General features: G+C 44.2%; 1 protein-coding gene across 1 annotated transcript in view; it reads left to right on the forward strand.

Moving 5' to 3' along the window:
- Window positions 1–25,142, forward strand: part of GLIS1 (GLIS family zinc finger 1) — a 1,425,682-nt gene that overhangs the window by 167,780 nt on the left and 1,232,760 nt on the right. The window lies entirely within an intron of this gene.

The following is a 25,142-nucleotide window of genomic DNA, read 5'->3' on the forward strand; positions in this document are numbered from 1 at the left end:
AAATTTGGGATGTGTCACCAAATTATTACTCATATTCAAGCAATATAGCCTTAGAAAGGACCAGCATCACCCCAAGTTAGAGTTTTTTCCTGACTTCATTCCTCCTAGGCGATATTGAGTTAATTGGGTTCATAATGTCCTCCTATGTGCCTCATATTTCATAAAGGATTGTCATAATTGTGTATTTATTTAGTCATACCAGATCGATAGTGAAGACTGTTCCTTGTTACGGTGCAGTCTGTATTTTGTTGCACGTTTCTCAATGTGTTTTTTATTAACTGCATTCTTTGGCATGTCCCTCCACAGTTAATCTGGCTTTACGAGCAGTGATTCCCACCTTTCGAGTCTGTATTGTTTAATCAGTCTTAGTTCGTTAGAATGAAGATTTTTCAACCCATGATTCCCTTTACATTGTTACATAAGAAATCTCCGAATATATTACCCTCCGATGCATGCAGCGCTGATTTATATTTTTGGCACGGTCTTTCGCCTAACCTCTGCCAAGCCACTCATAATGATGTAGCACTTACTCGTGGCTTTTCTGTCGTTTGGGCTAGCATTTTTAATACAGTACACAATTTGTATGCTTATTTCCATGTACTTCTAAGGACATTATTTGGAAATATTTTATTTAATAAGACGTACCTTTTTTCCAGATGTGTCCCACTCAGTTTCTGCTGTGTGTGCTCTTTTTAAGCCATGTTGTCAGGTTGACTTTAAAACACACCAACATGGGAAAAAGTACCTTCAAGAAACATTGAGCCAAGAAGTAAACACTACGTGGCTGACCAGCATGACTTTCTAAATGAGTGAGTGTGCCTTGCTCCTGTCTCAGATTTTAGTCACCCCTGAATGTCCAGGCCTGAGCCACATCGCTATTGCCTGTGAGTAGTTGTGTTTACTACAGGCTTAAGTGTGGTTTACTCGTGAATGTGCAGGAGTAAGACATGCTTGCTACTTCTGAAAATGATTTGTCATTCACAAAAGTATTTTCTATGAAAACCTGTGTTTTAGTTCTGGAAATAAATGGGTTTGTCACATGTAAACATGGAGTAAGATGCGACTCACAAGAAATGCTTTATGTGTCAGGTCTGGAACATTATGGTGCCGATTACGATCCGGTAAAAACCGGGTACGAACCGTCGGTCGGAGCGTTTTCTCCGTCCGACTCGTACCCGGTAGTAAAACTTTACAAACATGGAATTACGATTCGCACGGAAACACCATTTCCGTACGAATCGTAAAAAACACCGACCGACGAAAATATACATACGAATGTGATCCGGGAATGCTGAGACGTGACGTCGGGACGCTGTCAGGCAGCGTTTCACGACCCAGGAAGTACGATTCGAACCGACAGCAGTCCGGACGGCAATATTTTCACGGCACCCAAAAAGTGCCGGAAAAGCGAAGTACGGCGCGAAACGACCAGAGTAGGTGGCCCGGTACGCGCCGTACCCCCACCCAGCCCCCGTACGTTCGAGTCGACCCCCCCCAGCCCCCGTACGTTCGAGTCGACCCCCCCAGCCCCCGTACATTCGAATCGACCCCCCCGTGTATGTACACCCGTGTACGTGTCGAACCCCCCGTGTATGTACACCCGTGTACGTGTCGTACCCCCCGTGTATGTACACCCGTGTACATGTCGAACCCCCCGTGTATGTACACCCGTGTACGTTTGAGTCGTACCCCCAACCGTGTATGTACGGGTGGGGGTTCGACACGTACAAGGGTGTACATACACGGGGGGGTTCGACAAATACACGGGTGTACATACACGGGGGGGGTTCGACACGTACACGGGTGTACATACACGGGAGTACGACACGTACACGGGTGTACATACACGGGGGGTACGACTCGAACGTACACGGGTGTACATACACGGGGGGTTGGGGGGACGACTCGAACGTACGGGGGCTGGGGGGGGTCGACTCGAAGGTACGCGGGCTGGGGGGGTCGACTCGAACGTACGGGGGCTGGGGGGGGATTCGACTCGTACATAGGAGGTCTGGGGGGAGTGTTGGGCGCGTATGCGGGCACATGTCTCCATGGTTGCTATGGGAGTTCGGTGCGGACGGTGTTTTTTCCATACGGTTGTAACATCGGACGCACGGGATGGATCGTAATTCCGCGGTCGGACTTCACTTTTCACACTTGTACGGTAAATCGTCCGAGGACGTGTCGGACACATTTTCCGACCCGAAGACGTGTGGGAAATAATTCCCAATGCGATTCGTATGGACTTTTTCCCATGCGAATCGTAATTGGCTGTTTGTACGGCACTTGTACGATTCGTACGGTAAAAAGACCGGATACGAGTCGTACGGGGAATTTTTTTACCGGATCGTAATCGGCACCTATGTGTAATCGAGGCCTAGGTTAGGAGGAGGCAAAACTACTTGAAAAAAAAAGTTGTGTGAAGTGTCTCTAAAAGGATTTCAGTGAATTAGACAGAAACCCACCCAACATACTGGAAAAGTGACAATTCAAGTGGAAAGTGGGGTATGGCTTGTAAAAAGCTTAGCGAAATTGTTTCTTACATAATTGTGTGAAGAATTGAGTTTGGTCTAAGTGTTCACCCACATTTTGCAAGAGGTGTGCTGCATCGCTGACAGAAGTGGACGAGTTCCCACTGCAGAACAGTGGTGTTAATTATTTTGAGTGTGAGCGCTGGTGTTTAGCACTTCTGCTTGCGAAGCACACTGCGTTAGCGTCCTCTCTCTGCCATGCCTGTGGCTCTAATGTGTACTGTGGCTTATGCCATGCAGTGTCAGTACAGAAGAAGGGGAACTATTTCTGCTTTTTATCACACTTCCAGAGCTGGAATACACATCCTTGGTTCGGTAAGAAAACAACTCTGGCCCACAGGACAATGGCTTGTCTGACTGGCATGGATGTGTCTGAATGAGTCTCAGGAGTTGTGCCTAGTACACTGTATCATTTTTGTCTTGTCTAACCCCTTTCCTGCAGCCCGTATCACAAAATTCCTACAATGCGCAGTTGAACTTTTCCTACTGCTTAACAGGTCTTGGTCACAACAGTTGTGGTTGTTAGAAGACCTTATCTCCTGCTCTCATAGAGGTAGATTCAAATAGTTTTTGCAATACTTGAAAATCCACCACAACAAAAGCATATACTATTTACTCCCAGAATCAGACGCAAATACAGAGATGCTTCTAAAGTGGTTGCCTCTCACCTCTGGAACAAACTACCCAGGGAAACCATCGCTTCCACCCAGATGCAGGCCAGCTCAAAACTTAGGACTCACCTTGCCTAAGATTATAAATGCATCCACCCTTATATGCTGAGCATTTTTGCTATCTAATAGACTATGCAAAAGCTTGTGCATACCTCCGATGCACACCATACGGCTACATAAGATTTTGGATGTGGTACCTCCAAAAGCTGCAGGTGCCACAGAAAATCAAAAGTTGTACTCTAAGGGAAGAATTACAAGACAATCAGTGCTGATAGCTTCGCTACTAAATCTTTTTACAGCATCTATTAATAGATATTTTCTAGCTCAAAGGTTTGCTGGAGTTGCTCCCAGCAGCTTGGGATCAAGCTGTGCTACAGCATAATACCTTGCACATTAGGGTTACTTGCCACATTTTATGCAGCATGTGGTTGAGCTAAGCATTTTCTAAAAGCGTCCATGCCTCCTCTACACCACCTTCCAACCCTTGAGTGAAATGGCAGACCAGATCCAATTCACGCAAAAATGTACATGTTCATCGTTTGCACGCTGTGTACAATCAAAAACACACTCAACGCCATGCTCACTTTGGGTTTTTGCCACTGACACACAATGTAATGGACGTATTTTATAACTGGGCTGCCATTATGAATTTAAGCAAAGCTGCTACAGATACGTTTTTTAGGTGTGTTGAAAACTAATTTTGACAGTGCCAGAAACGGGCTTAGTATTTTGGGCTGGGCACCCCTACCAACCCATTAAGCCCACTCTGTTTAGGTCCAAACACAGTTCTGAGAGAATCTCTGCTCAGCCCCTGGTAGCTGTGGTACAAGCAGCAGGCAAACCCCAGAGAAGTGTGTGCTAAGTTCGAGTAGTACCAACAATGTTGAAGTACAGAACACAACGCAATAAATCTCCTTTAACATTTTTGAAAAACAGAGACATATTTAATGAGCAAAAAGACACCAACATCATCCAAATATGTTAAGGGGAACCAGAGATATGGATTTGTAAAGTTTACAGACAGAAAGCACCTGGAAAAAGTCATCCAGTATGGAAAGATAACAGTTTACGGTGGACTAGGAACTAGGTGCCATTTCAGGCCGACCGTAATGGAGCGGAGGTTGGGTACACCAAATGGGTTGTCCTGATCATAGGTTTTGCCTTGGCTTCAAACTTAGAACCTGATTTATATGTTGGCGGAAAGGGTACTTCTTTGCAACAGCAACGGAGTACCCTTTGCACCAACCTGAAGGTCAGCTCACCCACGGATGTTTTGCCATGTGTCTTCCCACCATATTCAGATTGATGGACACACGGCCAGTTTTCACTGCCCATCACCATCATGAAAAACGTGGTGGTAAGGGGAAGTGAAGCTTTTAAATGGCCGACAAGCCATGGCGAAGGGGGGATCAATGTGTTTTTTAAATTGTCAAAATGAAAACCCTGCTTTGAGATTTTATTTCTGAAAATAGAAAATAAAGTTACAAGTTTGATGTTAGGCTCCGTCATGTTGACAGGGCTGACCATCAAACTTATTATGTGGCCGACAGTCTAGAACTATTATGAAAGCTTCTTCTGGTCAGTCCTGCAGCCCTTAGGACCTCCAGTGAGACTTCTGTGCCTCAGGTCTCTTTCTAGCCAGGTCTCCTGCAGGGTCTATTCCTCTTTAGTTAGCTGGATCTTCTTGGAGTCAGGAGTACTTCTGCTATTTTGTGTCCCTGAAGCAGTTATACTGGGGGACAGCCACTTGACAATTGGAGAGCTGTTGCTGCATGCCAGAAGGATTTCGAGGTTCTTTAGTCCTCTTCTAGGAGTCATAAGCCAAGTTTCTTCTTCCAGCAAAGCAGATGGTGTCTTCCCTGGTCCAGGAATTTTCTGCGGAGGTGAGGGCAGAGGTGTCACATTTATGCTGTGCAGTAGCCAGTAACAGGAGGAATTGTACCGCTAAAACCTAACAATTTTCTTGCAGTCCCCCACCTCCGTGAAGCACTTCCTCTTTGCATTACTGTAAAATTACCCAGGGGACCCTGTTTCAAGATGGCAACACCGTGCTGCCACCAGACAGGCCTGTCTTTAGCTTCTTGGCCACTACCATACCTGACATGATAGCAACTGGTTTTCCTTCCTGTTGTGACTGGAGCCAAACTGTCTAGGAGGGTCCTGGGGATAAATAGAAGCCATCCATTTAATCTCAAAGTCAAAGAAGTAGTTCTAAAGCTCAGTGGCGGCTCCTCCCCTAAGGTGGAGGAGCGTCGCCCCACTGCTGTGCAGCATTGAAATAAAGAAAAATAAAAGGATAATAACTTGAGGTTATTATCATTTTAGTTTGTCCTGCTGTGGCAGCTCTGCAGGGTAGGCTGCTCTGACACAGGAGCAGGGGGAGTGGCAACCACACTTTGCAAGTGCGCATGAATGTTTGGCCGTCCCTCTGGGGCTGGCCAAACATTCATGCACACTTACCATGCTCTCCACCCAGGCTGCATTACAGCCTAGGTGGAGAACATTCCCAGGCTTCTATTCCCTGGCTGAGCACAGAATTGCGGCACTCAGACCAATCACAAAGCTGCTTTGCAGTGTTGTGATTGGCTTTGGGAAGCCTGGGTGCTTACCAATCAGAACACTGCATTGCAGCATTGTGATTGGCTTAGGGAGCCTGGGTGTGCTTCCTGTTCTGTTCTGGTGGAAGGACGACAAAGGAGAGACATGGAGGAGAGATGCTGCAGTACAGTAAGTTTTTTAAAATTATTATTTTTGTAATTATTTTCATTCTTGTTAAATGCTCCGCCTCATCCCTCGTCCCCCACCCCACCACCCCGATTGGTGCCAGCCGCAACTGCTAAAGATACCCTATATTCTGCCAATAGTTTCTGGGCCTAGAGGCCAACCATTGTCCTCAGAGCCAGAGTTGTTTCCTCTCCCAGCCAAAGATTTGTATTACAGCTCTGAAAGAGTGATAAGTGTCAGATCTGGTTCCTCTCCTTCTGTGACTGGGGATGAGCTGTCTATGCGGACCCTAGGAATGAATGGGAGATGCCCTCCCAAGTGATCCCCAATTCAAAAATGTTAGTGCTAAGGCTGCCATTTAGTCTGACAACTATGCCCAGATTGCTAATTCCTGCTAACGGGTCAGTAGTTATCACCCATTGACCCTTCCAGGGCCAAGCAATTGTCCTCTAATTCAGAGTTGAGAACTCTCCAAGTCAAGGATGTGTATTCCTGCTCTGGAGGCGTGATGAGTGGCAAAACTTGTTTTAAGCCAGCACTGGCTCATTAGCCTAAAGTACATATAACCAAAATACTTTCCTGCTTAAGTTATTAAAAAAATGACTTCACTATTAAGGCAGATTTTAAAAACTAAATAGGCAATAACTCAGAAGCATTCTTCTATCTTTTCCTAAGCCGAGGTGGAAAATAATGACTTTAATCTAACCTTAGTCTAACACATCTAGCCATGTCTACAAAGTAAAACAGTGAAATAGCTCTTAGGATACAGATATATATCTCCATGGCAGGGAAATATTCCATTGGCATTTCGGAACAGCCTGTTTTTATATATTCCTAATTTACCTTAAAATATGCCCACTGGAAGGATGCTATTTTATATAATAAAATATATAACTGTCAGTGGGCATACTTTAGGGTGAACTAGGAATTTTTAGAAATATGCTTTTTTTGACATGACAATGGCTTTTTCCCTGCCATGTATCACTGCAGTGCATTCTAACTGCAGCCTAGCCAGAGCACACTGGTGCTTCTCGTACGAGCATATTTTTGTCATACATGGGGGTGTATATACACTGCAGGCTACCTATGATATTTAACTTTCAATGCCATGGGTGCACTTAAGGCACCATTTACAAGGGCCTTGCGTGGAATTTACATAGGCCAAATTGCTAGTTCCAATGCACAGTACCTGCTTTAGAAGGGAATCACAGACATTCTACTACTGTTCAGCTGTGCCTAGAGTTCTAAAGCCAGAAATCCAGTCTTACTAAAATGTGGGGACGGCAACAAAAATGGGTCTCTTGCAAATCCAAGCATTGCTTTCGTGGAGGAACCTTAGTGTCGAACCAGAGATTTCTGTACACTCCTCTAAGCTGAGAAGCAAGAGACAACACTGTTGGGAAAAGGAGTAGATGCATTCAAAAAACAAAAAACGTGCAGAACAATTTGGGCCTGATTCACAATGCCATTTTTCAGCTGTAAACCTGTTTCTGGCTAAATATTTCTCCGTTTATGCCTGAGAGATAGCCACAAAAGGATGCGTGTCACATACAAATTGTGCAATTGCACAGTAGTAAATTCAATGTTCTGGCTTGGTGTGAGAACTTAGTTCAAGGCATGGTTGGCCTTGAAAGTTTGTGAAGGCACCCCAAACTAATGAGTTCTTTGGCATTCACAAACTCCTCCCTGCCTATCCTGGAAAACGATGGGAGATTTACACCAGTAAAGGGCTAGAGTAGCTCATCTTAAAGGGCGGTAAGGGAAAAGGAACTCCTCCAAACTTTGTGGTGGCGCAGCAGTAATGGTTATCCATGTGCAATACTGTTTTAGCCTTGGAGGTAAAAAAGCAAAAGAAAAAAAGGTGCATTTGCACATCGGACTGCTTTCCCCCAAAGCGGAGTTGTACCCTGTGTATAACTGCACAAGGAGTAGCCTGCTACTCCCCACAAAGCGCTTCAAGGCCTTGCCAGGGGAAGTAAACACTATATAAATTCAATTTACAATTACAATAACAATTGCAAAAATGACAGATGCCACACAACCTTCTCAATTGTAAGTTTTGAAAGCTGTAACTGGCTCCGTTTCCAAGGTGTACTGCTTAAAATATTAGTAAATTTACACCTGTGGGTAGCAGTACTGCTACGCCTGTAAATGTGTACATTTGGGGCACAAGTAGTGCTGTTCCTACTGTTGAATGTGCTCTGCTTGATTCATCTGCTGCTTCCCGGGACATCTGCGTTTGCTGTTTTGCTCATAACTGCAGAACAGTTTTGTTGGATGGACAGGCTGGTAATTCATCAACATGACTTTATTCGAAATAGGACTAGAGCTTCTTTAAAGGGGATTTTCAAACTTTTCCCTTCCGCTGTATAACTTCATGTAAAAATGGCATCCGTTTAGTTCTCTCATACCGCTTGAAATAACCACACAGGATTGATATATTAATTGAAATACATATTTACGTTATACTGGCAATCGAACCAGATTTGCACAGTTTTTTATTATTTCCTTTTTTTCAGTCGATTTTAAACGTCCTTTTGTCGGGTTTTCAGCCATCCACCACTCCCTAATATGAAGAAAGAAGGGACATGCCCTATCAGCAGCACCTATCACGGGACGCAGCAATGACTGTTCTGTTTGACATTCTCAGCTTTTGAACAGCGTGTTCTAGTTCATGGGTCGGAGCAGTGTGACATAATGTCCCATAATACTCCTTCCAAAAGGCAGTGTTCTCTGCAGAGACAGGATAAAAAGAAATCTGAACACTTCCTGGCAGCTTTACGAGCGCTGCGCTCATGTGAACACCAAAAAAGATGCTCTGTCTTATTTGGAGAGCGGGCCGTGGCTTTGATTTGCAGAGATACTGTTAGTATCACTATGCAGCACTCACTGAAGGAGCTCACCGTCCTTCTAAGCACAATGGCAGGGAAGGACTGAGCCACAGGAAGTTAGAGCTGCTTGTGCAGGGTCACTGTGATAATATGTGTTTTGAGAGCAAATTCGCATGTCCCCATTCTAGGGCGCCATAAATGTAACATGCCCCCCGCCTGTTAAAGTAGAAGTAATAATATGTCATCCACATGTATTTCACTGTCATCGCTAAATAACTTTAATCGCAGCACTGTATATATTGTGTTTACGTTCTCTATTGCGCCAGTGTCAAAGTATGGGTAACATAACTGGCAGGGAAGTATGTACAGCAACATTGATTGTACTCATGACATTAAGACGTAGGTAGTAGAAGTTGTGGTAACAATTTGTATTTTTGCAAAAGAACAAATTGCAGAGCAAGTTCTGAATGAGCGAACTGCCTAGTGGATGTGGTATCACTGCATCACTGACAGAATATGATTGACATTCATAGAGGGGGTCTATTCTCAAAGGTAAATATACTTATCTTTATTTACTGATGTGCATATTTACTATGACACCTTTGTGTAAATCTTCGCTATTTTGCTACTCACCATTTCTGAGTTCAGACTTACATCTCAGTGTAGAGTTACATGTCTCCATCCCCTCAAATCGGATGGTGAAGCCTTCTCCAACCGGATTCACGAGTGCACTACAAGTAACTTTGAACATGTAAGTTGAGAACTCACGCCACCGTGGCAGAGATCTCTGAACAGAAAGGGTAGGCGAGGCAGAGGACTCTAGATGTAGGTTTGTGAATAGCATTTTATAATATATGTGTAATACTACTGTAGTATTACTTTACATATTACAAAATGTAGTTTGTGCATGAATCTCATTTTGATCTAAAAAAATATCTCCCGCAGGAGTTAATAATAGAACATCTACCTTCAATTAGATTATATTTTTGTAAATTCTATATATGTCACTCTACATTTTTTATACAGGATATGCTGACATACAACCATATAATTTTATACATACTAAATTATTGCCTTTCAGTGACTACTGTCTCTATACCGTCAAGTGTTTGAAGTGGTTTGGTACTCAAATGAAACTGTTGGCATACCAATGGACATTTCTCATGCTTTTAAGCATTCAAGACCCTATTTTGGTTGTCAAGATCACAAACATTTTCACTGAGCTGATAATGGGTGGGAACGAGGCGTGAGCTAAAGGACATGCCCTACGTGCTTTCTAAAAGCCTCATTCTGATACAACATCATGTGTAAATATGCCTTTTAATCACAAATGCACAATTTCTGGATGGGACACTTATTGGCTTTCTTGACTTCATGGTGTTCAGCAAATCACCCACCCTTTATCTTTTAGAGCACATACGACGCGAACAGCACCATGCGGTGCGCAAGAGCACACCATTATTCAAGCTGATTTTTCTGCCGCTCACGTGGAGAATCTACTGGAGCTGCAGCAAATCCACTTGAGAAGCAGCACTCTGAACGTGACCGCCCGCATAAGAAATTCACGCTAGGGGATGCCAAATCTTGCTCACACTCCCATTTCTGGAGCCTTGCGAGAAAGAAATTCCACCACGCAGTGGCTGGCAGAATTATGGTGGAACTCTGTGTTACAAGAGTAACAAGGGTTACAAAATTCTGCCAAATCCGCAGGCTGAATGAAACTTTCTACCTGCCCCTACTGTAAGTCACTTTTCAGGCGTAAACTGCTGTTTTCACCTGAAATGTGATTAAATACTGGGTGCAAAGGGTGCCTAACACAGGAGATTCCACTCTCAATTTGCAGGAGGTAAAACCTGAAGCAATTAGTGAATGTAAATTACATGCCATTCCGGCTTGCACCTCGCCAGACAATCAATCAATCAATAAATCAATCAGGGAATTGTGAAGCCCACTACTCACCCGTAAGGGTCTCAAGGCGCTGGGGGGGGGGGGGGAGCAGCTCTGGTCAGTCGAAGAGCCAGGTCTTGAGAGTTTTCCTGAAGATGTGCAGAGTGAGGGTGCATCTGATGTCGATCGGGAGCCCGTTCCAGGTCTTTGCTGTGACGTAGGAGAAGGTTCTTTCACCCGTTCTGGCTTAAATTATGCATAAAACGTGCAGGTTTACCAGTTGCATGGAGAGCAAGTCAGAATACGCTGCTTTGGCTCATAACCACATCCCAGAGTAGCGCAAATTAGTGTGAGCACAAGTTACACAAACGATTTGTGCGGGCTTTGTACATTTATTTTTGTGAATTAAGCTATCACAAAAATATTATTTTAAAATAATTTAGTCATACCTAAATAATTTTGTTTCAGACATCACAATATTGTTCACTGAGATGAATTCTGTGGAGCTGGTGAGAAAATGTGTTTTTTTGCTCTCTGTATTCAGGTCTCATTTCATTTCATTAGTCTTTATTGTCGATGCATTTCATCATAAAAGACATTTACAAAACATTAAAAATGTAAATACATATTATAAAAAACACGGTTTTTAAAAGAAACATAATCAAGGTGGTTAAAAATGGGTCAATGACTTAGTGCCTCTTGTTTCGAATAAACCAAACCCATGCCAAGAACTTGGCAACAGCAATAGCAACATATTCACTGGGCTCAAATCTCAACATTTCAAGGGCTTCTAACCCTTGCCTAGTGCCCAATGTTTGACATAAAGGCTTGAGCCATTTAACACGAGGTGCAGCATAGGCAGGGCAAACAAAGAAAATATGTCCAACAGAATCAATACAGTCAGGGCAACTTTTACAAGAGTCACTAGACATACCCTTCCACTTTTTGGTGAAAGAGTTAGTCTGGAGTGTGCCTACCCTAAATTGATGATACAGTTTCCTGTCACAAGGTCTGGTGATGGTATCCCAGTATGCCTCGAGGAATGGGGTTCTTTTGCGGGCCAGGAACCTTCCCGTCAGGGACTCAGCAGTGACTGTATTAATATGTTTCTGCTGCACCATAGACCAGTAAAGACTCTTGAAGTCTTTCTTGGAGGGAAAGGGGTTGTTAACTGGGTCGATCCATAAGTTGGCCAATCCCATGGATTCCAGGAGCAGCCTGGTCTGTTTGAACCACGGAATGTTGCCAGCCCCTAGAATAGAGCGCACATCAAGGAAGGCCTTTGCATATAGGTCCAGCTCAGGGACAGTCCATAAACGCCTCCAGAAGGCCAGAGGCTTAAACCTCGCGATGTCTTCAAACGAATGGCACCCAAGGTCCAGCAGGAGGGGTTTGACTGGGGTGGAGCATGGGAGGCCCGTAAGTAACCTGAAAAATTTGTATTGTGCCTTAATCAAAGGAGAAAGATCTGCAAAACCCCAGAGCTCAGCACCATAGAGGATCGCAGAATTAATCCTCGCATTAAAGATTTTAATGGGGGGGCCCATCATTCTCGACTTTGATTGCTTATGTTCTTTGACTAGGCAGCCAGAAAGCTGGGCAAATTTTAAAGATAGAACATCAACTTGCGGCCTCCAATCCAGCTTATTTTCAAAAGCTACACCTAGATAGGTCATAATGTGCGTACGCTCAAGCAAAACTTTGTCCATAAAAACATGTCCCTTTATGCCTCTCCCTTTATTAAAAACCATATATTTGGTTTTGGACACGTTGACCGCCAGGTCAAAATCGGAACAGAAATGTGTAAAGATATTAAGTGCCGCCTGTAGTCCTGATAGGGTCTGAGAAAGAAGTAGGGTGTCATCAGCGAACATAAGGAGTGGGATTTTAATACCTCCAAGCGTGGGAGCGTCCGTCGATGTGTTGGAGTAGTACTTAACAACACTGTTGATAAACAATAGAAACAAAGTAGGAGCAAGCACACACCCCTGCCTGACACCCCGATTCACCCTGAACCGTCCAGTAACCTGGCCCTGTTTCCCCCAGCGGACTTGAGCGTAGTTGTTATCATGAAGCCTAATGATGATATTCAAAAGAGCTGGGGGAAGCCCAAGCTCCGCCAGTACGCCCCAAAGTTTAGTTCTATTGACTAGGTCAAATGCTGACCGGAGATCTACAAAGGCAGCATATAAAGTACCGCCGCACAAATAGACCGTTTTCCAGACAATCAGTTGGAATTTGAAAGCCTGGTCGATGGTACTGGTACACGGTCTAAAACCGGCTTGGAGAGGAGAGATGATGTCCTCCTGCTCAATCCAAGCCTGGAGTCGTGCCAAGATCATTCTAGCGATAATTTTCTGGACCGAGTCAATAAGACTAATTGGGCGGTAGTTCCCCGGGCATGAACGATCACCTTTTTTGAAAATGGGGAGAATCTCAGCCCCCCCCCAGGAATCTGGGATGTCTGACCCTCTGGCTACGGCATTGGCTAAGTGTGCGATGTAGGGCACCCAGTTCGATGTATCAGATTTAAAGAGATCAGCAGGAACACAGTCCATGCCCGGCGCCTTGCCGCTTGAAACCTTACTTAAAGCCTGTTCGACCTCAGCGCAGTCAAAATTTAAAGACATGGAGAGGGAAGGATCACCTGTAATAACTGGGGCAGGCCCCTCGACAACTGTGGGGTCTGAGAATTGGGATTCAAAGTGAGTCACCCAGGCTTCCGGGGGGACATGGTTGGAAGGGACCTGGCTATTCTGGCTGTTACCCCACTTAACAGTATGCCAGAAGAGGGTTAGGTTCCTGTGCTTGCTGGCAGCCAGGAGGTTGTTCCAGTGATCATTATCCCACTCCTGTTTTGCCTTGGCCTTCACCTTTTTATAATTTATCCTGGCCAATCTGACCTTATCTATTTCTTTATTAGCAATGGCAGATTTTAGTTTGCAATAAGATTCTCGGCAGGATTTATTATACCAGGACGATGTTTTTGGAGTTAAGGATTTCTTGGCCTTACACGGTTTTAAAAACAGGGATTTAAGCCCAGTGAAAAGATGATCATGTATGCATGATGCTTTACTACTCACATCCTCGGTGTTCTGAAGAGACTGAATGTCCACCAGGGCACCGGAAACCATGGAGCTGATCCTATGCACTAATTCAGCATCCATTGCAACTTTGTCCCAACGTACCCTCCGTTGGTCATTAGTTAAGACAGCTTCCGCAGTGACTAGTTCTGTGGCTTTGGCTCTCTGGGCTGGGCAGAGTAAGAGACTTAAAACCAACGGATTATGATCACTCTCCGGGCGGTCTAATATCGCCATATCGCTTAAAGTGTACCAGAACTCGATTTTAACTAAGGCATAATCAATTCTGCTACTACAACGACGGCCGTCTGAGAAGGTCGTCTTTCCACCCCTGTCGGAGGCAGTCCTCCCATTGGCGGCCCTGAATCCCCGCTCCATACAAAGTCCCATCCATTGTGTGGCTGATTCAGTCCACCTCTTAATAGGTGGAAGATCGAGGGAGGGAATATTTAAAATTACATCTACTTCCCAGGTTAATGAGTCTAGAGTGGACAGCAAGGGTTCAAAACAGCAATTTAAATCACCCACAATAAAAACATTTGTAAGCATATCAATAGTGTCAAGAAACCCATCTAATAATAGAAAGGTATTTGTGCCCCGTCCCCCGGGGAGGCCTCTGTTATAAATATTTACAATTAGGACTACAGGATCATTATCATGTTGCAAGGAAATAATTAATAGATCAGGGCTATCAATAGCTATTTCCTTGATTGAATACCCAAGGGATTGCTTAACCCAAATGCAAAGCCCACCAGACGGTCGGCCCCTTGTGCCACGACTTGCCCCCTTGGAAAAATTCACATACCCTGAGAGATAGATCGGGTCCACAGCCCATGTCTCCTGGAAAACCAGGATGTCATGGGTGTCAACCCAACTTACCCATTCTTCAGAGGATACCCTGGTACCAAGGCCCGCAACATTCCACGAAACCAGGGTCAGGGGCATAGAACTAAGTGACATTGTACATGGTACTACAGATGTTGGGGTAGTATCGATATTAATATTGGTGTTTGTGGGGCCCCTAGTCTCGCTTATAGTTGGAGAGGGGTCATTTTGGGGTTGAGACGCACTAGTTGGGCGGGAAAACTGAGTATTGGAAGACGTGTTTGCCAAACCAACTTGTGCCCCCCAAGAACACCCACTCCCTGTTTGCACTGGGTTATCTGTACTAGAACAAACTTCCCACAAGTTATTCAAATCTATCAGGTGGGGTAACTGTCAGTCAACCCCATCTAATGAGCTCAAGGGTGTGTAAAAGTTTGACAGGGGAAGAAGGAATTCCGGCCTTAGCTGGTGGTAGGAAGGCCTATTAACCCTTTCCCAGGCATAGGACATATCCCGTGTAATGACAGTGGAGTTGTGTGGGAAAAAATATGTCAAATCCACTGTAGAAATGCCAGTCCCTCTCTGGGTGTTAGAAAAGGAGCAGATATGCCTGACAACCCTTGGGTCACGAAAATTTATGATCACACAGTCACCCTGCACCTGTTTAGCTCTGTTGCCCAGCCAACATACCCTGCGGACGGTCATTATTTCAGTCCGTAAACCAGTAGGTAAAGGCCTGTTGGTATTTAGCCAGTGTGAGACTTTATTCTTTAGGTCTTTATGACACTCAGACTTTGACTGGGGAAGCCGGGGTACATCCAACAAAATAATAGTATATGGCTGCGACTCAGGTGGGAGATTGATAGTCGGAAAGTTTTGATATGGAACAGCTGCCTCGGGGATGGTATTACATTCTGTTTCTCCCGGGACCTCAATATTAGTTTGAGGACATGGAACGTCCACCGCCTGAACATTGTGTGTCGGGATGCTAGGTAGAACTCCATCCAGAGATGAATGGGCGGTAGAGGCAGTCCTAGGTTTATCTCCAATGTCATTGTTAGAAGAGGTTGCATGGTCGACAGAAGACACTGCAATCTTCTCCAGCAGGGACGTGTTAGCAGATACCATACCCTCTAGCCTCTCAAGTGATGAGGCTAGACGCGTAACTCGCTCCAATAATGGGAGGAGTAATGATTTAAATAACTTCTCTATGGGCTTGAGAAGATCACAGGTAAGAGAATCTGCATTTGGTTGAACAGGGGATGGGAACGGGGACTTCGATCCACTAGATGCCAAATGTAAACTAGCAGACGTTGCAGGATTATTAACTTCGCGTGTAGGTGCAGATTTGTGTGTATTGGATGCTTTGGGGATTTTAGCTCGTTTCCCCTTAAGGGGTGCTCCCAAACGTTTCCTTTTACTTGGAATGTGCCTGGCCTCGGAAACCTGGATCATTTGCTGGTCGGTGGTAAGTTGAGGGATAACAGTACTGTCAGTGGTTAGAACACTACTGGTATCAGGGATAGTAGTTATCTCCTGAATATCCGCCAACGGACAATGGTCGTGGGTGTCCGGTTGTACATTTAAAGTATCACCAGTAGAGGGAGTTTTGAGGTTGACTGTATACCGGCGAAACAGCCAACATGATATTGCCAAGGGATGATCTTTTGGCAGAAAGTTCTAGGGACAGTCTTTTTTCTGTTAACAAAATTTCGTGTTCAAGAACACGAGAAGCTCTAGTAATGAAGTTGTCAAGGGTCCCTGTAACCTGACCCCCTACGCTGTTTCTAGCCACCTTCCTGCCAGACCTTAAGGAGGCCATACTTTGGGGAAAGAACAAACAGGCAAACAAACTCACAATAAAGGTAAGGGAAGAACCTCTGACTAAAACAAGAGGATAAATATCACCAAAGATGTCCAGCACACACTACAGTGTTTATACTCAAGATGTGGGCGACCAATGTTAGATGAACAGGACACCGGTTGACTAAGGTGCATGTACTCACAATACCGGCTGGGTGAGTGGCCTGGTCAGATCAGCTCGTATTGGGGAGTGGGCCCACCCGGACCACAACCGCCCACGAACGGCCACAAACGGCCCGCTCTTTGTCCGGTCTTCGTCCAGGCTGCGTCCCGCGCTGCGGGAGTGAGATGGAGTTTTAAATCCTCAAGAGGGCGGGGGGCGGGCCAGCAGGGAGAGCGGACCGGAAGTACTCAGTCGGTCTGGCAGGGACTTCTGGGAATTGAAGTCCCCGCACGCTCGCAGCCCTGAAGCACCAACACCAACACGCCAGCTGCCGCTTCCCGTCCACAATGGTCCTCGCAGGTGTCGAGTGCAGTTTCCTCCACGAAACAGGCGAAGGGGCGCCCGCGAAGCGGGTGCGCCGAGGTGTAGACGGGGACCAGGGTCCAGGGTCCAGATAAATAACAGGTGAGCCGGTGTATCACAAGAAGATCAGGTCTCTTCTCTAACAAGGAATGTGCATGTGTGGATGTCTCCTTCAGCTGCTTTTGCCGTGGAAATGTTTTACATATTTTGAACTTATGTTGCTAATTTGTTGGCAAAATTATGAACAAACAGGCTGCCATGCTGTACTGTAAGGGCAGCTGTGCAATAGAATAAAACTATAAATGTCCCTAGGCGATAAAGTTAGGGATTCGGGAACATTCTGGGTGCCAGATGTTGTGATCACATGATAGCAATCAAGCAGGGAAAGAACTGTATTGAAGCGCAAACACTCTTCTTGTAATAACCCCGTGATGTTGCAACAGTTTATTTGTTGTCTTTTCATGTTGAAAAAATGGCCCCTCTGTCCCCTTGAGTTCTGAAGCGAGGGTAGGTGTGGGAGCCCAGAAAATGTCTATCTATCTATCTATCTATCTATCTATCTATCTATCTATCTATCTATCTATCTATCTATCTATCTATCTATCTATCTATCTATCTATCTATCTATCTATCTATCTATCTATCTATCTATCTATCTATCTATCTATCTATCTATCTATCTATCTATCTATCTATCTATCAGTGTATATATATACAGACATATATATACACACACAAATATATATTATCTACTGGCGGTCGCCAGTAGATAGTTATAGTTAGGACCGAGTTTCCATAGGAAATCTGAAAATTCTATTTTGAATAACTTTGGCGCCGGTTGACGAATCCTCGCGAAATTTTGAAAACTAATGGGGCGCTCCGTTCAGCTCCTAACCTGCAAGTCTCGGGGTGATTCGTCAAGCGGGGGCCGAGAAAAAAGGGGGTCCCAAAACACGTTTTCCCCATGCATTTTTCAATAGGACCTTTAGTCGAAGGTACAGCCCGAACGGCTGAACAGAATTACTTGAAATTTGGCAGAGAGGTAGTCCTCAGTTCAGGGAAGTGCCTTTTGCAGGTCTGGTGTCAATCTGTTCAGTAGTTTCTGAGAAGATAGCATTTAAAAGCATATAAATATCTATAAGCGCGCACCGTGCGCGCACCGTGCGAGCAGCCTAACGTGCGCGAGCGTAATTCTGATTGGTGGTTACATGTTAGTCAACGTTCGAATCGGTCAAAATCAGGAAGTGTCGGCCACCATTTTGTTTGTTTTCAGTGCGAGAGTGAAAAAGGAAGGTGGCGAACGTGAAAAGGGGGCAGGGTAGAGAGTTCCTGACCCCCTAGCCTTTGTCAGGTGGTCCCTGAAGGTCCCCGAAGGCAGAAATTTTTTTTTTTTTTTTTTTTTTTAAATCGCGGGGGTGCGTGCACCGTGCACGCACCGTGAAACCCCCCCCCAAAAAATACTTTTTTAATACGTCGTTTATTGTAAAATAAATATATAAAAAAAATAATAATACGTAAATAAATTAGCATTTAAAAAAACGTACAAATTCACTGAAAAAACCATAGGTTTCACACACGTTATAGTTAGGAATTAGCATTTAAAAAACCTTGCAAATTCACTTAAAAAACCATAGGTTTCACACATGTTATAGTTAGGTGGATATTTCACTCGTAAAAAACCAATGAAATTCCCCTGTTATAGTTAGTTCAGATAACTATAGCTCGCGCGACCGCCACTCTATCACAAGGATGATGTCATGAGTGATGCCACTGACCATGTCATGAGTGATGTAATATGTGACGTCATGAGCAGTGGATTGTGGGCGCGCGAGTTATAGTTATCTGAACTAACTTTCATTGGTTTTTTACGAGTGAAATATCCACCTAACTATAACATGTGTGAAACCTATGGTTTTTTAAGTGTATATATATATATATATATATATATATATATATATATATATATATATATATATATATATATATATATATATATGTATATATATATATATAAGTGCAAAAAAGAAGCAGAGAACTCTGGGTAGTTCTCAAGTTTAGGTGGAAAGCAGCTCCTGTATAGAGCACCCTCGACACCAGCAACACTTTAGATCTGCTCACCTCAAATGTCTGCTTTTCTATCAAAGTTTTTAAGCATAGGATTAGCAAAGTGCCATTCACACTGAGATAGAAAGGGACAAAGTCTTCTGCAATTTCTACAGCAAAATCTTTAAGCATAGGACTAGCACAGTGCTGTCTATGCTGAGCTATAAAATGACAAAAGCATTTTACCACTCCAGGCACAGTGTTACAGCTTTGAATTGGTAAAATACCAACCAAGCCAACCTGAAATGAATAAAAGCAACCCCTGACACGTGTTTCGCTCTCAGTAGAGCTTTTAGAGAGGTATAGCTTTGTCCAGACACAAGGGAGCACCCAGTATGAGTCAAAACAATATCCTTTCAGGCATAGAGTGACACGTAAATTATGCAAAAAAGAAGCAGAGAACTCTGGGTAGTTCTGAAGTTTAGGTGGAAAGCAGCTCCTGTATAGAGCACCCTCAACACCAGTGACACACTAGATCTGCTTATCTCAAATGTCTGCTTTTCTATCAAAGTCTTTAAGCATAGGATTAGCACAGAGCCATCCACGCTGAGATAGAAAGGGACAAAGTCTTTTGCTATTTCTACAGCAAAGTACATGTCCTGAGTACATGCAGTACCACTTTACTAGAGGATTACAAGTAAATTAAAAGTGGTAATTAAGTATAAGCCGACTCCATCATGTTTTAGAGAAAGAGCACAAGCACTTTAGCACTGGTTAGCAGCAGTAAAGTGCGCATAGTCCTAAGGCCAGCAAAAACGAGATCAGCAAAAAATAGGGGGGGAGGCAAAATAAATGTTTGTTTGAAGGGTGGAGCGAGTAAATGGGCATGGCAGATCTTAGTTGAAAATGTGGATGGGTTCATAAGCGAGAGTTGTGGACATGGGTCGGACCTCTAATAGGAGCTCAGCTCACACACATCAACAAGCAGAGGAAAACACAGCGCGGCTTAACTGAACCTGCATAAGTGAGAGGGTGGGAAAAACACAACAACTCAGTCCAGCCTTACCTACATTCTTGCTAATGGGTGTTCTAATGGGAGAAACCTGCACCTCATGTTCTACTAGCACAGATTTAAGACACAATAAAAGGCCTCGCACAATATGCAGATTTTACTTTTTCAAAAGGCACTACATGTTACAGAGGAGATTTTAGAGCAGGTTACCATTCAGGTACCTGTTTGTTTTTAGGTCTTGCCTGCGTAGGCTGCGCGCATGCGCAGTCTCGCTGGCGAGATTTAATGAGATGTGGATATTTCTGTAAGGGGCATTAAGCCCCGCCCCTCTTTTCCATTGGCTGGCGTCACTGTTTATGCTAAACGGTGGCCAGCCATTGGAAAAGAGGTGTTGGTGACGTATTTGCCTGGCTTTCTGAGCCGTCCCATTTTGACGGCCTGGCCTGCTTGGTGTTCGTTGCAAAAGGTTTCTTATCTTTATGGGGCCAAACACATGGCCCCATAAAGACAAGAAACCCATTAACAGGCGAGGCGAGGCCGTCCAAGTGGCTCGGCAGAGAAAAGCACGAGCAAATACGTCATGGCGATCTGCTCCGTGCTCGCGGTCGACACCCGCCACCAAACCGCCACAAACCGACGCCGCCATGTTGAACAGCAGCTGCCTTCTTGGAGGAGCGAAGAGGAGCGCCGTGCTGCATCCCGTATGCCCGTAGGCGATGGGACAGGCTGGTGAGTGAGAGAGTGGTTATCTGATTAAGGGACCAGTTTAAAGGGGGCTAGCTGGTGAGCGAACAGGCACGCCAGTGTGTAGACCGGCTGGTGAGCGGACGGTAAGTGAGCAGGCAAGCTAGTGGACGAGGGAGCTGGGCTCAGGGTTTACTTTTGGGCCGGCCGCTGTGAGAGGGACCAGTCCTTGGAGTTCGGGAACAGGCAGGGGTGTGGGCCTGGGGGCGGGGAGCCAGGCTGTACAGAAGTGCTTTGGCCCTCCCTCTCGGGCCTGCTTTGTACCAGGCCGCGTTCTCTAGTGGTCACTACCTCCCGGTTACCCGCTCCTCCCACGGGACTTCCCCAGTACCTGAGACCGGGGTCTCCCATAGATCACCTCTTCCTGGCTTTCCGGCCTCCGCTCCCAGACCCAGTCACTTTGCTCTCCCTGCCTTCTCCGCCGGTTCCCCCTCCGTTCTGTGGGAGTTGGCTCCTCCTAACGCCCACCCCAGAGGGGGAGCTGAGCTGATGAGTGCCAGCGGTAAAGGAGTTTGGAGGGGGGTCACATGGGGGTGAATCACACCGAGTGATGAGCGGCAGAGGAACGGAGAAGACACACACGGAGAGATTGGAAGGGAGGAGGAGGGGGTGAATACATGCAGCATTCAGATAAAACTTGCATTTAGACAAAAATCGAGGGAATTTGAATTTCTGTATTTACTCACGCTTAAGTTGAATAGGTTTTTAGAGACAGGAGGGAGTTAAAATAAAGCATTTTTGCTTTCAAAATAATCAAAGACTTGAGGTGTACAACAGGAGAGAGGGAAGGTGAAATCGTGGGTACTGCTTTAAGTCAGGTGGGTTCTGCCGGGTGTAGGAAAACAATGTTTGAAAGGGGTCCCTATCAGATAATCAATGTCAGTGATGCATTCCCAGTTTGCATTTTATGTTTTACTTAACCCTAAATTGCATTCATTAAGAGTATTTGATTTTCCAGGCACACGCACAGCCACGCGCACAAACACGTACAGATGCAAACACGCATGCACAGTTTGACAAAAACTCACACACGCGCACAAAACACTCACCCAAGGCGGATTTCCTTTGTGCTGTCAAACAGGTCTTCCTCTCCCACAGTGGCACACGAAACGGTGCCTTTCAGGGGTAAATAATATGTGTCAAGTCTACGCGGGAAAGTAGGCCACAAGCCGCCTCACACTAGCCACTGGTGCAGTGTCCGATCAAAAACATGCTATCTTGGGCGACTAAATATACACACACAGGGCAGGCTGTGTGGGAGCTCTCACTGTATTTTTACTTGTGACATTTGACACAACCAGCTGGAGTAGCGGCATATAAATGGAAGAACCAATAAATAAAACAAAAGACACTCCGTGCACTGGAAATATTAATAAACAAGCACTGGCACAGCCAATAGGTCTCGTGTTTAGAGAGAGCTATTGGCTTTGTTAACGTTTTTATATGTGTTGCAGAGCATTGTGAATGTTGCGCAGCATGTTTAAAAGTTATAAGTAATAATTAAAAAAGTGTTATAACCATTTGTCACTTTATATATGACCTAGAAAACATTATATACAACTGAAGTATCCTAATACAAGCATTTGCAATGCAATAGTTATCGCATTTATGCGAGTTTAAGCTATTGGCATTGTAAATGACAATGCCTTTTATTTATGTTTAAAAAACGAAAACAAAAATAAAAGGCATCGTCATTTGCAATGTCAATAGCTCAAACTTAAGTAAATGCTAGACCTATTGCATTGTAAATGCTTATTTCTACTTGTGAGTGGCCCAGTGAGGGCAAATGATGCCCTATGTGGCTTGTATGGCTTCAAAGTCAAGGTCATGCCTGCACTTGAAGCTGCAAGATGGCGGGTGATGACAATGGGAATGGTAACTATCCTCTGTTACAGGGTCCCCGAGGGAGACAAGTACCTTAATGTCTGGTCTGTGTATATTTTCTGAAGTGATTGGTGGTTTCATTATAGATCAATTTTTGGCATATAAGTTAGTGAGTGAGTGAGCGAGTGAGTGAGTGAGTGAGTGCCAGTGATTTCTCATTCAGTCTTCAAACCAGAACTATTTTTTCGCTTTTGGTCAACTCGATCAACATGTGGGGGCGCTGGTGAGAATTGGCATCTGTGTCTGCTGCTGGGGATAGTCTTGAAGTGCCCCTTAGGAGCATAGAGTGGGTTATATTGCAGCAGTGGAATATCCCTCCTTTGATTCTGCAGAGTAAAGCCCTTTGTGCTGGCAGGACACACATGCATCAGTTTTCCCCTTGCTTCTGAAGTGTATCTACAAAAAGCACAATTTAGATTGAAATCTCCTTTAGCACCTACTACAACTAGACCCATGTGTTGCTGAAGGGAGCTCAGAGGGAAACCATTCCATCTAAATGGAAAACATTGCATACATTTTTCTTGATAGCGGGGAAGCAAAGTGTTTTCTGTGTGAATGTCAAGGGTATCGGCCAAAGCTGCCTTAAAGAGAAACAGGTGACTGATTCAGAAGCAATATAAACAAGCATTGACAAAGTCAGCAGGTCTGGCGTTGGCAAACATGATATTTTTAAAATCAATTCTTTGGCAAGTATATGCAATATCTTTAAAAAGCAGATATAGAAAACTTATAAAAGGTTTTTTTAAATGGCTCAGCAGATCAGGCAGTGAAGTGAACTCCTTTTCAGGTGGATTTGCCCATGTGATCTGGCTCAAAAGGTTGTTGCTGAAGGAGCAAGACAGCCAATGGGTGTATTGGGCTGACGCATTCCCCTATGCTGTATGGTCTGGTGGGAGGATGCAAGATGTGCCTGACACTTGAACAGTCCCATGGCTAGAAGAGGGCTCGCTTCAAGGCTAGATATATGTTTACTATGACTTTTTGGTAAAAGTTGAGGCTGGTGAGACAGCTTAAGCTCTCTATAGGCCAGATAGATCTAAAAAGCGTTGTTTTTTATTACTGTGGGTGACTTTTTTAATGGCCTAAAGATGAAGATTTATAATGGATAGCTATTAAGGTAGCTCCATGGGCTGAGTGTCGCCTGTTAACAAATTATTGTAAAATTTAGTTTACAATTTCGAAACGCACTAGAGCTGAATCAGCTTCTACTGTGGGTTTACATGTCAACTCACCATTGATCTGGGCTACAGTAATGTTTTTAAGCAACAAAATAAAGTTTTGTTTGTTGTGTGCAGTGGGGGGGTTGTCTTTTTTTTCTTAACACCAACGCTGAAATCATTGCCGTCTTGCGAGTTGGGAGAGCACTTATTGTAAAGCTTAGCATATCAATTTGTGCATTTTCTCCTTGTTTAACAAATTAATTGATTACTTCAAGTACAGATTTTTGTAATGGATGCATTCTATATGCAACAAAGTGTTTTTTATGGATCTTTTTTGTTGCAAGTATATATTTGAAAGAATTAGCATATATTTTTTAATTAATTTAATTTTTGTCATAAACCTATTTTTTTTTGTAATTTTCTAGGAGCCACATCAAAAGTGAGCGATTGGATTTTAGGGCAGAATTTTTTTAAAGCGAAAATTCACATGATTTGCTTTGGGTGGAACACGGTTTGCAAAGCCCTTCTGTGTAATATAAACATAGTCAACGCTAAGGCTAATACTAGGTATGTATGGACCATCATTTGGTTCCAGCCATCATGCAGCCTCTAGGGCTGCTCTCCATTTACAGTTTGCAATTTTATTTGCATTTTGACAACAAAACGCTCAAATGAATGCAAAATGGAGTGCATCACACGCATTCTTCCTTTACATGTTCCATTCCTGTTACCCCAGTGGGAAAACAACTTTTCCCTCTGAATTGGATAACAATTTTGTCAACATAAGCAATCTGAAAATGTTTACGGTGTAAGTAATCAGACTAACCTGGGGTTTTCTAACCATATGACACAGTTTCAGGCTGCTTAAAATCATCGTTTTTGTTATTCTCCATTGTGCCTTTCATGGGATTAGCCACACAAAGGCACAACAGTGAAATGCAAGATGAAGTTACTGATTGTTTGTGCGCTTTAAGAGTAGGTCAATTTAAGAAGATGACAGCAAATGGCAACTCACAAAAATCATTGGTTAGTTGGACAACAGGCACTGTGTACGTTTTTGCCCTTTTAAAAAAAATAGAATCAACATTATCCATGTCACTTGTGTAAATCCATTTTGGCATTTGATTGACACAAAATCTAATAGCCAAATGAGCATGTATAAGCATGAACACACACACCTTATCTCTCTCTCACTTATTCTACCTCTGACCCCCCTTCCTCCTCCCTGCATCACTGCCTCTCTTCTCTCCTCATTTTTCTCTTTTCTCCCTCTTTCTCCTCTGTCTCTCATCCTCTTTTCATGACTGTAACTCTCTCCTTTTCACTCTCCTCTCCCTGTTCCTGCTCTTTCATTCGTTCGCTCTTTTTCTTTTTATTCAAAATCCCTTGCTCTCTCTACGTCTCTGTTTGTCTATCTT

The sequence above is a fragment of the Triturus cristatus genome, chromosome 4_2 (genome assembly GCF_964204655.1).
Source record: "Triturus cristatus chromosome 4_2, aTriCri1.1, whole genome shotgun sequence".
NCBI lineage: Eukaryota > Metazoa > Chordata > Amphibia > Caudata > Salamandridae > Triturus > Triturus cristatus.